The sequence below is a fragment of the Salvia splendens genome, chromosome 7, assembly GCF_004379255.2.
Source record: "Salvia splendens isolate huo1 chromosome 7, SspV2, whole genome shotgun sequence".
NCBI classification, from domain to species: domain Eukaryota; kingdom Viridiplantae; phylum Streptophyta; class Magnoliopsida; order Lamiales; family Lamiaceae; genus Salvia; species Salvia splendens.
In genome coordinates, this window is record NC_056038.1 from 32,815,566 (window position 1) to 32,823,069 (window position 7,504).

The 7,504-nt window shown below is 32.0% G+C and overlaps 1 pseudogene; it reads right to left on the reverse strand.

The window, feature by feature from the left end:
* Window positions 1-4,100: 4,100 nt before the first annotated feature.
* On the reverse strand, window positions 4,101-6,783 carry LOC121740776 (annotated as a pseudogene).
* Between the last annotated feature and the right edge of the window lie 721 nt (window positions 6,784-7,504).

Consider the following 7,504-nt stretch of genomic DNA (forward strand, 5'->3'; position numbering starts at 1 on the left):
GAAATTCGGTTCGGTTATTTCGGTTTTTCAGTTCGGTTCGGTTTTGAAAATAAAAAAATTTCGGTTTTTCGGTTCGGTTCGGTTCGGGTGAAGAAAAAAACCGAATAACCGAATAACCGAATTTATATTTTAAATATAATATTATATATATTTATTCTATTAATTTAAATATATTATATCATATATATAATATATATTCTTTAAATATATTTTATATAATATGTATTATATATATTCTATTAATTTTATATTATATATTTGTATTATATTAGTATATATAAAATAAAATAAATTATATATATATATACATATTAATATATACTACATATTTTTTTCGGTTTTTCGGTTTTATTAAAAATTTCGGTTTTTCGGTTTAATTCGGTTTTTTTAGTTCGGTTTTTCGGTTTTTCGGTTCGGTTCGGTTTTAATTTTCAAAGAAATTCGGTTTTTCGGTTCGGTTCGGTTTGGGCAAAAACCGAACCGAATAACCGAATTCACACCCCTACTAACGGTCAACGCCTAATTAATGATTTTTTTAACTTAATTAATATACTAATGCATATTTTTTTACGGTCAGCACTCAATTAACGATTTTTTGACTTAATTAGTAGTATAATGATGCCTAATAATTTAATAACATAAAATAAAATCAAACAAATCAAAATAGAGTCCTCTGCTCCAAAAATCTACGCCGTCGCCGCCTATCTCGGCCCCCAAATCAGCCCTAGCACCTGCCGCCATAAGATCAAAAAGCCCCGAAAAGGAGAAACACGTGAATTTGATTAAGAGAAAGATATGAATTTGAGTAAGATTGATTAAGAAGGAGGGAGAGAAGTGAGGGCATTGATGGTTGAGCTGGAAGACGGAGAGAGGATGACAATGGGTTGGACTGAGGCAAGAGCAGCGGCGATGAGGTCATGGAGCAGCAATACTGCTCGACTGACAACGAGCAAGCAGAGGCGACGGAAGCGAAACCATCTTCTAGAAACAACGGCCGCGTCGGCGGAGATAACAACGTCGGACCGCCGAGAAAGAAAATTGAGAGAGAGCAATTGTGGACAGCGACGGTTTTGATCTCAGACGGCAGCAATGCGGAGAAACACACGATGACGACGATTTGTGGAGGAGCGAGCAAAGAGAGAAAGATTCGACGATGCTGAGCGCCGGAGAGAAGAAGAGAGAGATTCCGATTTAGAAATAGAGAGTTTCCTATTTAATTTTGTTTAATTAATTATGCATTAATATATTAATTAAGGTAAAAAAATTATTAATTAGGCATTGACCGTTAGTTTTTGATGAAAAAGGACCACTTCGACTACGATTTCAAATGTTTAGGACCTTAGTATATTAATTAAGGTATAAAAATCATTAATTAGGCGTTGACTGTTAGTTTTGGACGGAAAATGACCACTTCGACAACGATATCAAATGTTTAGGACCACTTCGATAACGATTTCAAATGTTTTGGACCCGATTTTCAAAAAGTGAATATTTTGGACCAAATTCGTATTCTGGCTATATGTTTAGGACCAATTTTGACCTCTACTCTTTAATATTTTTAATATTAATAAATATAATATTAAAATATTAAAAAATAAAAATAATATTATATTAATATTTAAATATCACTAGTTTCGTTAATAAAATATAAACATGCATTAGCTTGTAAGTATGTACTTATTTTTCATCTAAAAACATAAAATTATTGTAAATATTATATACATTCAAAATCATTATAAATATTATATATAGAAGTGATATAAGTGAAGTAATAAATATAAAGATTTCACAAACATTTAAATGTGTATGTTGTTGCATAGAGAATAAGATGCAAATTGGATCACAAATTATAAGTATTTTAGGACAAATATAACAATAACACAAGTATTAAAAATAATTTTAACTAAAAAATAAATATAATAAAATAATATGGAGTATATGCAAATTAGAAAATTTAGTAAATTTTTTTGATTTCATAGAGTATTTAAAGGTTTTATGTTGATAATAAGAAGCTATATTAATTGATAAAATGAAAAAATAAAGAATGGAAAAAATATGTTCTTGTTGGGGGGTTGAACTCTAGACATCTTAGTGAAAAACCTAATAACTAAACCATTGGATTACTACATTTTTTATGACATTTATTAAAAACAAAGTATATTTCAGGGTATTTTCGGCTCTATTCAAGGGAAAATATAGGCTACCCGAACGGCCGGGAGGGGGCGACCGCCCCCTCTTGCCCCCCTAGATCCGCCGGTGATAATAGAATAGAATAAAAGTCTGAAATTTTATACTTCATATGTCCACGAAAAATAGGACACTTTCATTTTCTGCACTCGTTTTGAAAAAATGATAATAAATAGCAAAATTGGAGAGAAAGTAAAGTATGAGCGAGTACTATGTTTTTATTGGTTTAATTCTTTTAGCAAAATAATAGAATATTCATGGGTAAATGTTTAGTTATATTAACTGTCATTATATGAGTACATTTTTGGAGAAAAAATTCCCTAGTCTATGTACACCACATGGAAATCTTATTTGGTATACCTCATTAATAAAATATTGCCAAATGGAAATATGTAGCATACATGGCCAAATTATTTTAATGACATAATATGATGTTTTAAGGAAAGTTTTATTATTCCATATATAAAATGATTATCATATTGTACTAAAATGATTGTCATATTGCACCACCAATTTTTTAATCGACACTATTATTCTTTTATATCGGCACATATATATATATATATATATTATATTTATTTATTTGATGGAATTTTCATCTTTTTTTATCGATATATACATAAATTATAGTATTATATTAGCATTGCACACAATAAGTTTAATACTTTATGAATGACCGTACAACGTAGTTCTATTTTTTTATTTTACCATTACACATAAACTATATAATGATTATATGTTAAGTTAAAATATTGATTAAGATAGTTAATAATAATAAAATGATCTAATGGATTTTATATAATAGACAACATATGAATAAATTTCAATATGAATTTAAAGAAACATCAACTATAAATCTAAAAGAAGATTAAACTTTACTAGTCATAAATATGTCGTCTTTAATTTATAAGTAGTTACTTAACTGTAAAAATAATATAAAATAATGAAGATAAAAATTATATTATATATAAAAGATATAATCAATAAATTATAAATAGAGTGAAGAATATATTTACTTGAATGGAAGATTACTTTTTTAATAGAAATGGACAATTAATTAATAATTTAACGTATAGTGTGTACATATGGTTGTATATATTAAATATGGAAATTATAAAAGTTTCCTTAAAACTTCGTATTATGCCTTATAATCATTTGGCCATGTATACTACACATTTCCACTTGGCAAGATTTTATTAATGAGGCAATACCAAATAAGATTGTCGTGTGGTGTACATGGACTAGAGAATTTTTTCACACATTTCTGTTTTTTGAACCGCACCAGCATTAATTATTTAACTTTTGAATTAAGTAATTAACTGAAATATCTGTTAAAATATAGTCCAAATCTCTGCATGAAACAAAGTACTAATAGTTTAGAATCATTTGTAAATGCTAAACATAGTTCAATTTTTAATTATATTAAAAAAATTATGATCTTTCATGAAAATGGTAATAGTGATGAAAAAAAACCCATTTGTCTTTCATGGAGTATAATTGTAAAATAATCCAGCCTTTACAAGAGTATAGAAAAAAGTCATACGGAGTATATATATTTTTTTTAATGTTGCATGCAAAAATAAACAAAACTTCCATTTTCAGGCAAACTCTTACAATAATTTATTTTGTTGGACAAAGGGTGAATACCGTTTTCAATTATCAAACTTAAATCAACATTGTTCTACAAGTCGAATAGAAATTTCCATATAATATAAAAGCAGGTGGTTCGTGACTTCGTCTTAATTTGAGCTCAAATATGTATTTTTATCAGAATAATGTCTTATTGCTTCTCTAGTGTAACTATAAATGTAGAAGAATCATCATCTTATCTTTATCCTCGACATTTTCAATTTGCCCTTGTTCTATTAAGATGATTGAATTAAATCAGTTGACCATTGCCAGCCAATTCAAGCTTTTACCTCTAAATTCTCAAATCATCTGTTATTTGAATAAAGCTTCATACCAAAAGGTCCAATTACATGCGAGGTGCAATTAGAGCATGGTCTCAGATATGAAAATTAACTAATTGTACCATGCTTGAAGGAATTTCAACACTCCAAATTCAGTATTCAATAAAACAATAGCAATTTGTTAGTTTGCTCTGACCATATCGATAACAGTAACACTGAGGGATATTTTAAGTTTAGGTGGCCGACTTCATAGATGAGTGCAAGAATAAGTAGATCTTGTAATATATGATCTCAGGTATCTCTCTGTCTAATCACCATTTGTATTCCTGAATATATTAACGATGTGTTAGACTGAGATAGCATAAATTGCAAGCATATTCAGATTATTACAGTTGGGTATTCCACCAAACATGACTTACTTAGATGAATCGACCTGCATCGTCATCGGACCATCACTCACCAACTTAACCTTCAGACAGAAAACAAGAATATTAGTGTTTTGAGCACACCCACACACTAGGCCAGAGTTATAAGTGATGACACAAAGCTACGGATCTTACTTCCATCATTGCTCCAAATACACCATCTGCATTGAATGAACAATCAGTGATTAGTATAATCCTTGTTGAATTATTTCTGTGGAAGCAACAAACAGCAGTATGGACAACATCTCATGGCTGACAATAGCAAGCGAACAACACGCAACCTAATTGGGCAGAGAAAGATAATCATTTTGCGACTTTTGTCCAAGTTCAGAAAATACTGTACTTAAAATTATTGACAAGGCTGTTGTTATTCTCTTCAGTAAATCAGTACCATAGGAGGACGAGGGGCCTTTTGTTATGGTAATAGGCATTCATTATAGCCGCTCCTTATCGATGGAGTGTGTGAAGTTTAGCTAAGCTCAAAGAGTCGTACACAGTAAATAAGGAAAGCATTACAAGGCCTTATTTGACAATTCTTTTGTATGCTATATCCATCACTATAAGAACCAAGTTAATAAGTAGTGATAGATACAAAGTTCACCTTTAACTGCATCTGCACGGTAAGCTTTCTGAAATCTTTCAACTAGAGAAGCATAGAATGATTTAGCGGCAGAGGGGGGCATCGCCCCATGAAAATCAGGGTTGTTGCCTTTTAATACCCCATATAACGTGAACTGACTAACTGCACAAAATCAAACCACAGCGCCATCAGCACCCAACACAATAGTCACCATACCAAACTGGAATCGACACAAAAGGAGTCATACCTAATAGAACTTCAAAAATATTTAGCATAACCTGTAAATGAGCATCAAAGCCATGAGTCATCAAATCACCCTTCAAGCAAATGCATAATAATCTCACGTTCTTCAACAGCTATGGCCTTCTTTTAGTGCCTATTGTAAAACAGAATGGTAAAACTGCCACACCTTCCCACTTATTGTATTTTAGAAAACTCTTCCAAAATCATCAACTTAGACATTATTTTTCAAGTCATGTAAAACTGCTACTCTCAGTTTCAACTTTTCTGTTCTGCTAAAAAATTACAAGTACACCAACAGTGATGCAAATCAGCAGAGTGAATGTTAAACTTTCAAAGTAAAAGTCAAAGCGAAGGGAGTGAAAATTAGTAGAATTCAGCAGGAAATATAAGGTTGATGGAAATTACATTTTGGTACCAAGCTTTCCCAGTTTTTTCGCTTGGAAACAATCTCATGTTCAGCACTTTGCAACATCTGCACCACAGAAAACACATCAAAACGATGACTTCAAAAAAAATCATCTTTTCGATTTATACTTACATGTATTCAGCGTCAGATTCAGCATCAGCCTCATGAAGCCGACGGGGACAAGCAGGCCCGGCCCAATCGACGATATCAAGCGGCCTTCCACCTGCAATCTAACTCAGGTGAGCAATCGTAATCCAAGTACATACGACACCGTTTTGAGTGGGTGATAGGGAGAGATAATGCAATTGTAGGTAGACCTCAACGCTAGCAGAAGCTACGCGCTGAACCACGGCCCTCATTGATTTGATTTTTCGGTTTCTTCTTCCGGAACAAAGATCGGTGATGCGCTTAGGGCGTAGGATAGCAGAGCTTCCTAAATTTCTTCTTCCTAGACTTCTAATTTCATTACTTCAAATGAAAATTTAAACGGCCCATCTATTTAGGCCCATCTAGCCTATGAAATCGAACTATTTTTTATCATGGAAATATTGAAAACAATGAAAGATTATTTTTTTTTAGACAAATGAATTTAGGGGTGCCAATCCGAAAGTACGAACATGATATACCAAAGAGATGATCACATTATTTCGAACGAGCTTGATTCTAAATAATTATTAGTACTACTCCGTATAAAATAGTACTACTCCTTAATAATCAAAATAACTTTTTCTTAATTCTACATATATTAATTATTTTTTTATATTTTCCTAAAATATTGTAAAAGTATGCAATTAATTTTCAAAAGTTTCAATAGTGGAGTCTGATTATTATAGGAGTAGTACTAAAATTAGTATAGGCCTCGTGATAAAATAATGTCGAATCAATTCAATTTAAGATAATTTGGTTACAATTTAATTTTGCAAACCATGGTCCTATGTTTGCAATCGAAATTATTTTCCGGCGGTGTTAGTTATATATAACAAAATTATTTCAAAAAAACCCCGAAGCGAAAATAATGTCAAAATTCCGGAAGCCGGGAACAGAGAAACCTCGATTCGTCGAGGATGAAGAAGCCGGCGTTTTGTTCTTCACCTCCGCTTCATCTTCTTCCACAGGGTGAATATCTTTTCTTCTGCTTCAATTTTTCCTTTTGACTATTTGTCGTCAGCTGGTTTAATTGTGTGTGAAAATAGGCATGGGTACGCGAATGTGGAGAGACAGAGGCAGAGGCTCCCAGTGTACAAGAACAGGACTGCCATTTTGTATTTAGTGGAGACGCACTATTGTTTGTATTGAAATGATATTTTCATTGACTTGGTGTTGTGATACACCGTGTGTCCTTTTTACAGGAGTCAAGAGCATATAATAATAAATGTGCATAGGGACTTTATACATTGGGACAACACATTATTAACGTTATACTCCTAGAGACCCTCAAGTTCTTCCTTTCCAATATTCTCGATATTCCAAAGCTTCCTTCCCAATATCTTTGATATTCCAAGGTTCTCTTTCCAACACTCCCCCTCAAGTTAAGTAATAGGATTTCCGATGCTTAACTTGCCGAGAACATCTAGGAAATTCTTCGTAACAGTTTTGGTTAATATATCTGCTAGCAGATCGAACAAACGGGAATGCAACAATCTCTGCTTCAATGTTTTCCTTGATGAAATGCCGATCAACCTCCACATGTTTTGTTCTATCGTGTTGAACAGGGTTTTCTGAAATACTAATTGCAGCTTTGTTGTCACATAAG